The sequence below is a fragment of the Parasteatoda tepidariorum genome, chromosome 2 (assembly GCF_043381705.1).
Source record: "Parasteatoda tepidariorum isolate YZ-2023 chromosome 2, CAS_Ptep_4.0, whole genome shotgun sequence".
Classification (NCBI taxonomy): Eukaryota; Metazoa; Arthropoda; class Arachnida; order Araneae; family Theridiidae; genus Parasteatoda; species Parasteatoda tepidariorum.
This window is the reverse complement of record NC_092205.1, coordinates 82,610,506-82,620,671: the sequence shown is the minus strand read 5'-3', so window position 1 is coordinate 82,620,671 and position 10,166 is coordinate 82,610,506. Positions and strand designations below refer to the sequence as shown.

Genomic DNA, 10,166 nt, shown 5'->3' with positions numbered 1-10,166 from the left:
ACCCGCATTTGCGTTACATGGAGAGGAAAATCCCGCAAACCTCCTACAGTTAGCCTGATGGCATGGACTATCCATGATCTATTTACCACTGAGTATAAGTTTACGTCAGAAATGTGGTCGGTGCGAGCTGAGAGTAGAATTCGTATCAACCAGTCACTGCTGGGGTTCGAACCTGGGTCGGGTCACCTCATTTAGAAGCGAACGTTCAATTCCCTTTGCCGCCACGGCCCCAGCTAGATAATTATGAAGTTTTCAAAAATTACTTTTTGCAATGTCGTCACTCATCTAAAAATAAAAGTAATTTAATGTTTCAAGAATACTGCAACCTGTCTGTTAGCAGGGACACTATGATGGAAGGTCACTCTAAATTCCTTAACTGTTCGCGCACTTTTTGAAAGTTGGAAAAAATTTATTTCTGATATTAGAGAAATTTAGGGTATTGTTTGATTTTTCAAATGCATAGCAAATGGAGTTTCAGCTAACCAACTACTGTTACTTTTATTTTACTGCTGCTTAATTTTAAATTGCAAAAAAAGTCGTTTTTTATTTAGCAGAAGAGGGAATTAATCAGTTTAATGCTAATTTAATTCGGCAAAATTAAAATTTTGAGTAAAGTCATTCTTATTGCAGTGGGTGTATTCGTATTACTCACCAAAATTACATCATAGGATCGTTAACCGACAGAGAAGATCCAGATATCTTTGGTTGTGATTATCATTATCAGTAGCAGGTAGAAAGGATACTGAAACAAAAATTTTACTTTTTTAACTTCATTAAAAGAAGAAGCAATTACAGTATTTAAAAAAATTATAGAAATAAACAAATTTTACTATAAATAATGGCCAGGATAGCCTGGTTGGCAGGGCGCTAGAATCACGTTCGGGGGAACGAGAGTTTGAATCTAGCGGTTTCCGTTTAGTGAATGATAACTGCTGCACGTTATATTTGTCGGGTCACAAAGTCCTCCATGTTCCCATAACAAATTTAACCTCTGGGGGTACTGAATTGGAGAGTGATCTTTCTTTGGGTTAGGTTAAAATTACGATCAGTGGATGAATGATTGTATGTGTGAATGGGACCACCCTATAAACGGGCGTGACGTATGGATTTGTCAGAAGTCAAATTCTTAGCCATAGGTGGCACCACTGGAAAACAAGAACGATCGCAACCCTTGCCTTAATGGTCAACGATAAAAACAACTATAAATAATATTTTTTTCAATTTATGAAAAACTGAAAATTGAGGAAAAATAGGACGGTATCATAAGACCAGTGAAGAGGATATGCTGTTCACTCGCTTATATAACCCTGTGTACCAGGCCATCTGATGATTATATAATGTAAGATGATGATGATTATATAATATAAGATGATGATGCTTATATAATGCAAAAACTGTAAATCCTAAATTTTAGTAGAAAATTTATTTTATATGTGTTATAATTACATATAATAGTAATTTTACTGTATATGTGTCAACATTAAATGCATAATAATAATTAATTTGGAATTTCAGAACTTTAACACATATATGTTTGGATTATATATGTGTCAAAGTTGTACTTAATTTGAAATTAATCGTATATGTGTAAAAATTTCGCAGAATAGGAATTTGATTCTAAATGCAGAGTGTAGGAGTTAAATTATATAAATATTTTGAATGTACCTATACAGTAAAAAATATGTTCGATCTATATTATTTTGTTCAAAACTTAATTCATGTCCATCTTATTTCTTTCCCCCAATTAATCTTCGTGCATAATTGATTCGATAAAAATTAATTTTATTACCTTCCAACAATTTCGAAGAATTTCCGGACAATTACGAAGTTTTCTAACTTTCCTCTCCAGACTGTCAGAAGTTTTATTTTTTCTACTTATGGTTAGAGTTAAGAAGCACGCAAATTTTATAAGCCTAACTAAAGTTCATAAGTTATACCGAAAAACATTTTCCTAATCGAATCGAAAAAAATAATTTCATTTTGAACAAACGTCACAAACCATCAGCGTCAAATAGCTTAAACCTCATCTGTTTAAAAAGAACCGCATTCCTATTCTAAGCCTACTTTATTTTTAATCCCACCAGATGTCGCTACAGTCGCTAAACCCTAGCGCATTTTCACATTCCACCAGGAACACATGAGAGTGATTTCCTGAGTCTGAGGGAACAGCTAGAGGAGCATCGCGTTCTGAGATTTTAAATCATCCCCTTCCGATAACAACAGGAGGGAAGTAGTGGGTGCAAATTTTTTTTTTCTTTTGTTGTTTCACGTGACATGAAATTCCGGGATGCAGCAAAGTTCAACCTAACAGGCACAACTGGTTGTTTCTTCCTCGAAAGCGTGAGTACTTGATCCTGTTTTTCCTGATATTTCGTGAAGTAATCCTTTTTCCAGATTCTTTTTCACATCTTCCATCTCATCATTCTGTTCTTGGAACAGCGGCAGGGTAGAGAAACGTGCTTTTACGATGTTTCGCGGGATAGACGGAAGAAAAGGAAAGGTGCGTTTTTTAAACTAGACGCATCTTTTATTTTTTTATTTATTTATTTTTATTTTATTTATTTTTAATCTTGGGCAGTCACGTTTGGAATACGCAATCGAATTGTGTTAGTCAGAAACGTGATCGACCATATGTGAAGTTTTAACGCGATTACGAAATTAGATCGAATACTTATAAAAACTGAAGTTAGTTAATTTTTGTGGACTGATTACGTAAGTGCAACTCATACACAATGTTATAAGAATAAGCATAGTAATTAAGTTAGTTAAAATAGGACTTTATTCATATTGCTATTTTTTAATTAATGGTTTAATGTGATATTGCAAAATGTTTAGCGGAAGAAAAAAACGAAATTTTTTTTTATTTTATTTATTTATTTAATTTATTTTTATTAATAAAATTCACTTTAAAAAACGCAATGTAATTGTGTTAATTCTTTGAATATAGAATTTTATTGAGACGAAATACTTGTAAAAGCCGAAAAAGGGTACGGTTAGTTAATGTTTGCGCATTGCTTACTTACATTGCTTACTGTTATTATTATAATAATTTAATTAAATATTAAATATGATATTGAGAAATGAAATACACTGTCTAGTGTTAGGAAAAGTGAAAAAAAAATTGAATTATTGCATAAAAATATTGATGTGATTGTGAAATGAGGTGGGATAATTGTAAACACTGAAGAAAAGTACGATTAGTTAAATTTTGTGCATTGTCTACTTAAGTGCATCCAGTATGTTATGTTAAATCATAACAGAGTAATTAAACTTGGAATTTGTTGTTATTTTTATAAATTAATTAAATATTTAATATGTTATTGTGAAATGGAATATAATTTTTATTGAGAAAAAAAATCGGAAAAATATTGACATATATTATTTTATTAATTAATTTAATTTATATAATTATTAATTAATTTAATTAATCAAGCAAAATCAGTTTTGATGAGCATAATCTAATTGTTTTAAAGAGAAACGTAATCGTTTGAATATAGAATTTTACTGTGATTGTGAAATGCAATGATATAATTGTAAAGACTAAAGAAAGGTATGATTAATTAATTTTTGTGCATTGCTTACGTAAGTGCATCCAGTATATTATGCCTAAGTATAATTGAGCAGTTGAACTTGGTAGTTGTTATTATTATTGTAATTATTAAATATTTAATATAATATTGCGAAAGGAAATGCAATGTTTAGTGGGTTTAGTATTAACTAATTAAATTTATTTTTATCATGAAAAATAACTTTTGAAGAGCATAATCTAATTGCGTTAGAGAGAAAATGTACTTGCTTGAGTATGGAAATTTTGTGATTGCGAAGGGAAATGATATAATTATAAAAATTAAAGAAAGGTAAGGATAATTAATTTTTGTGCATTGCTTACGTAAGTGCATCCAGTGTGTTATGCTTAAATATAACTGAGAAATTAAATTTAGAATTTGTTGTTATTATTATTATAATTTAATTAATTGTTTAATATGATAAGGTGAAACAAAATCCAATGCTTAGTTAAGAGAGAAACTGGAAAAAATATAGACATATATTATTTTATTAATTAATTTAATTTATTTAATCAAGCAAAACCACTTCTGAAGTGCATAATCTAATTGTGTTAGAAAGGAACGTAATCATTTGAATATGGAATTTTACTGTGATTGCGAAATCCAATGATATAATTGTATGGACTAAAGGTATGATTTATTAATTTTTGTGCATTGCTTACGTAAGTGCATCCAGTGTATTATGCTTAATTATAACTGAGTAATTAAATTTCGAATTTGTTGTTATTATTATTATAATTTAATTAATTGTTTAATATGATAATGCGAAATAAAATCATATGCTTAGTTGGAAGAAAGACCGGAAAAATATAGACATATATTATTTTATTAATTATTTTAATTTATTTTTTCCTTGAAATTCTTTGAATTATTTCCTTCTTTTGAACTAAACGCACAATCAAATTGTGTTAGAGTAAAGTATAATTTTCGATTATGGAATTTTCCCGTGATTGCGAAATAAAATGATGTAATTGTAAAAACTAAAGAAAGGTATGGTTGATTAATTTTTGTGCATTACTTCGTTAGTGCATTCAATGTATTATGCTTAATTATAATTGAGTAGTTAAACTTCGAATTTGTTTGCATTATTATCATAATTTAATTGAATGTTTAATATGATATTGCGAAAGGAAATGTAATGTTTAGTTGAAGAAAAAACTGGAAAAAGTGTATACATATATTTTATTAATTAATTTAATAAATTTTTGTCTTCAAAAATCACTTTTAAAGCACATAATCAAATTGTGTTAGAGAAAAATGTACTCGTTTGTATATGGAATTTTACTGTGATTGCGAAATGAGATGATATAACTGTAAAAACTGAGCAAAAATGTATGGTTAGGTAATTTTTGTGCATGCTTACGTAAGTGCATTTGGTATATTATGCTAAAATTTAACGGAGTAGTTAAATTTGGAATTTAATTTCATTATTGTCATATTTTAATTAAATGCTTAATATGGTATTGTGAAATGAAATACAATGCTTATTTGGAGGAAAAACCGGAAAAAATAAAGACACATATTATTTTATTAATTAATTAAATATATTTTTTCACTTTTGGAACGCATAGTCTAATTGTGTTACAGAGAAACGTAATCGTTTGAATACGGAATTTTTTCGTGATTGCGAAATGAAATGATATATTTGTAAAAACTAAAGAAATGTTTGATTAACTAATTTTTATGAATTGCTTACTTAAGCGCATCCAGTATGCAAAGTAGTTAAACTTAGAATTTTTCAATTATAATTTATTCAAATGTTCAATTATAATTTAATAATTAATTTTAATTTTATAATTAATGTTTAATTGTGATTTAATAAAAAATGTTAATCAAATGTTTTATTATAATTTATTCAAATGTTTAATATGGTATTGCGAAATGAAATCTAATGCTTAGTTAGCGGAAAAACTGGAAAAAAATATAGATATATGAAATTTCCTTTATTAATTTAAATTTTTTTTCTTGAAAAGTGACTTTTGAAACGCATAATAAAATTGTGAAGAGAAACGTAGTTGTGTGCGTATGGAATATTAATGTGATCGCGAAGTCAGTTGTGATGATTGCAAAAACTGAAGAAAGGTACGGTTAGTTGTTAATTTTTTTACGGTTAGTCATTAACCTTTAAAATTAAGTAACTTATAAATTTTTTCCAATTCGAAAAATGATTTCGGAATTGTGTTTACGGATTGTGTAAGTGAAAAACGTCATTGACAGAATATGGAATTTTAATGTGATGGAGAAAACAGTTAGGATTCTTTCATTTTGGGATATTTGTTAATTTCTGTGGACTTCATAGCGCAAGAGCAACCAATATATTATGTTTAATGGAATAAACTTAATTATAATCGTGTAGTTTAAATATAAATATTCATTGCTATTTTTTTAAAACTAAATGTTTAATATGAAATCACGAAATGAAATACAAAATTTAAGAAAACTAAATTGTAAGAAAATGGATAAATTTATTAAAATTAAAAAATTAATTAAAAAAATAAGTTAAATTAATAAATTAAATAAATAAATAAGCAAATTAAGCAAATAAATTAAATAAATAAATTAAATAAATAAATTAAATAAATAAATTAAATTGCTAATTATTTTATTTTTTGAAAAATAATTTCTGAAAAGCGCAATTATGTTGTACTACTAAGAAAAATGTTTAACTGTGTAATAAATTTTAATGCGATTGCGAAATGGAATGGAATACTTGTAAATTAAGGAGAGAACTAATTTTAAGAACTATGTGCATTCATAACAAGTGCAATCAGTATGTTAATTAAAAAAATTAATTAAAAAATAAGTTAAATTAATAAATTAAATAAATAAATTAAATTAATAAATTAAATAAATAAATTAAATAAATAAATTAAATAAATAAATTAAATTAATAAATTAAATAAATAAATTAAATTAATAAATTAAATTAATAAATTAAGTTAATAAATTAAGTAAATAAATTAAATTGCTAATTATTTTATTTTTTGAAAAATCATTCCTGAAATGCGGAATTATGTTGCACTACTAAGAAAAATGTTTAACTGTGTAATAAATTTGAATGCGATTGTGAAATGGAATGAAATACTTGTAAATACAGGAGAGAATTAATTTTAAGAGTTATGTACATTTGTAACAAGTGCAATCAATATGTTCTGTTTATGAAAATAGAATAGAATTGAATCACTATTTATATCTTATTAAATGTTTAATATGATAACGAGAAATGAAACGCAATATTTAGAGAAAGAAATCGACAAAAAGGAAAAAAAATTTAAATTAATTAATTTTCTTTATCATCTTGTAAAGACATTTCTGAAATGCGAAATTGGATTATATTAATGAGAAATGTGATTGACCGGGTGTGGAATTTCGATGTGATTGTGAAATTGGATGGGATACTTATACAAACTGAGGGAAGATAATGTTGCTTAAATTTTGCAAACTGAATACCTACATTTTACTTAAGGGGGTTCAGTACCTAAAAACCTTCAAAAAATCGAATTTGAGATTTTGATCAATAATTAAACTAGAAACTATTAGCNAAATTATCTTCAAAAGGAATATAATGTTTTAATTGTTTTTTAATAAAATGTTCAATAAGAAATATTGAACTGAGAGGCAATATTTAGCGCAAAAAAAAAAAAACGAATGAAAAAATAAATATGATTTTAAAATAGACTCATATGTTTCTTATTTATTAATCTTTTTTTATTTTGGAAAGATACTCTTTAAATGCGTTATCGCTTTGTATTGGTTAAAAGGTAATACTAATTTGGGAAATTTTAATAGGCTTGCTAATTGTGGTGAGATACCTGCAAAACTTAAAAACGACACTATCAGTTAATTTTTGTGGACTGAATACGTAAAGTGTATGTTTATATACACGATTCTTTTACACGGCAACAAAAAAAGTAGTCCTCATTTCTTTTCCACTTTGGCAGCAAATAATAACTGTCCAATGAAATATCAAGCGCGTGAGCTGTCATAAGCAGGAAAACGTAAATTTACATTTTTCAAATTTCTGAACGAAAATTCTTTTCTTGTGTGGATCACGAAAACCTGAAGCAAACTAAGCTATAAGTAGGGAAGAAATGAAAGGTTGAAAGTGACTTTCTCATATCAACTAAATGTTCCATATTATGTTTTAATTATGCTTATGTAGGTTTAATAATAATAACTTTATACTGCGTGAAGCACGAAAAGATGAAACGAACTATGCTATAAATTGTGAAAGCTTGAAAGCGAATTGTTCATATCAGTTAAGTGTTCTGTATCATGTTTTAATTATACTTATGTAGGTTTAATAATAATAACTTCATGCATTATTATTGTTATTCATTAAAAATTATTTCTTGTATTTCTTGTGCTGCTAACCTTTTTAGTTATAATAATAATGAAAAAAAGCGCGCTCGAAGGGAATAAGAAAGCGTAGATGAGAGTTATGGAAGATGTAATATTGAAAGAATGCTTAGAAGATGTGATGTCATGCATGTTGTTTTTTAAAAGTATAATTATAGTTTTGTTTCAACAAGTTTTTCTATTGAATGCCATTTTTTCAATTCAGATTTTTTTGATAATAATTTATTATTGACCAGAAATTTTAACTTTTCAAAAGAGGAATTAGTTTTAACCTTTTGACGTTGAATTTTAATTAAGTATATTTTTCATACTTTTCCATTATTTTGTATTAATAAAGCTCAAAGCAATTGAAAAATATTATATTTAGCAATTTAATAATTTATAGTTATGACATACAGCATGAAACACCGGCGTCCTTTTCTGCGTTAAGCGCAAAATATTCTAAACACCGCTCCTTTCCAAACAAAAAATTTTCAAATTTTCACTTATTAGCAGTTATTTGGATCTAAAAGAAACAGTTATTCATCATTGAATTTTTATAATTTACAAAATCAATTATAGATAAATATTTGAATATGAATGAATTTTTTTTTACTCTAGTACAAATATAATTTCGATAATCTAATAGATTTTTTAGTAAGTATTAGTCTGTTTTTTTTTGTAATTCATAAATACCAAAATATATTCTTTCTTGTAATTAGATAGTCAGGAAAAAATACATAAAAAGAAAACCGGTGTCGCATCTGCATCAAAGGACATCTGCATCATTTTAACAATGAATTTAAATTTTTTAGATTTTACGCTAGAACACATGTTTGAAACTTAGTGGCGAGTGAAGCGAGCATGATTTGCAAAGCAAACCATATAAGATTGCATAGCAATCTTCGGGGGTTGGGGAGCTTCAACGAACAGGGGGCGTTGGCCCAGTAGATTTGTTTATTAGAATAAGCAAAATTATAACGAAATATTTAAAATTTGAATCATTGTTATTTATTTAATAAAATAATTAATATTCATTCATGTGCTTTTGAGATAAAAGAAGTTTTTAAAAAGACGCGTTAATTTTTAATTTCATTATTTTTTTAAATAATTTTTATATTATTTTGAGGAGACACATTTGTGATGTGAAATTGAATTATTTTAGCAGAGAAGGTGATTTATCATTTGTGGAAATTTTATTACTTGTAAAAACTTGTTTAAAGCGTTTTTTTTAGTGAACTGTTTACATAAGCGCTATAAATCCGTAAGCGCAATTATACTATAACGTTTATTAAAAGTAGCTTATGTATAAAAAGGGATTTAAAATAGGAAATTATTGTTATTTTTATTTTTGCAAAAGCAATTTCACTGATTAACGAGAAAAAAGGAAAATAAATTATTATTTGAAGTTATTTATTTAGTTTTATTAATTTTTCTTTTATAATTTTGGATTGTCACTAGCAACAAAATTTTGATATGAAAAAAAAGAAAATCGAAAAAAATAAAGGCACGCTATTCTAGTTGTTGTCTTTGTTGCGTTTGAGAAATTAAAATATTTTGCCGCTAAAATGTCACAAAGTCTTCTAAATCTAAAGGTTTGAAAAATATGTATTCTAGTTTTCATTTTTTAAAAATTAAATGTCAACATTAAATTTCAAATAAAATATACCATTATTTATTTATCAGATGCTCAGCGGAGAAATAGGGAAGGATTAAAATTCTTGGAAAGGATTAAATTCGGGTGCACCTTTTTCTTTCTTATGTTTATTTAGATTTAATTTTTACACTTAAAAAGTCATAATTTAAATGCGCAAATATTTTGCGAATCTGAGGAGCGTGACTTACTTTGCGGGAAATTATAGAATTTGTTGACAAGGTAAGACCGAGTACTTGTAAAACTAAAGAGAAAAGGCAGTTTTATTTATTTATTTATTATTATCATTATTTTTCTTATTTTTTTGAGTGATAACACAAGGCTGTTCAAAATATTTTGTCACGAAAGTGACATAAAATGTAATTAGTAGTTGCAATTTTTAAAATTATTATTTTATGATAACCTTTTTATATTTTAATGCTGATTCGCGGCATGATTTTTTTTAAAAATCGATATTTAGCGTAAGACAGTGATAAGAAGCTTGCGAGTTTTTAGTTTTTTATTTATATTGTTAGTTGAGCTGAGTTGTGTGATCAAAATATGATACACCATACGACTCGTTAAGTTGCAGAACTCGTTCAGCGCCTTCCAAAATTTTATTATACACT

At 26.7% G+C, this 10,166-nt stretch overlaps 1 protein-coding gene across 1 annotated transcript in view; it reads left to right on the top strand.

Moving 5' to 3' along the window:
* Window positions 1-2,350: 2,350 nt before the first annotated feature.
* The window catches only part of LOC122268286 (acetylcholinesterase-like), a 123,813-nt gene continuing 115,997 nt past the window's right edge, over window positions 2,351-10,166 (top strand). Inside the window, exon 1 of the mRNA XM_071176965.1 lies at window positions 2,351-2,500. The gene's annotated coding sequence lies outside the window, so the exon portion shown is untranslated. The remainder of the gene's footprint in view (window positions 2,501-10,166) is intronic.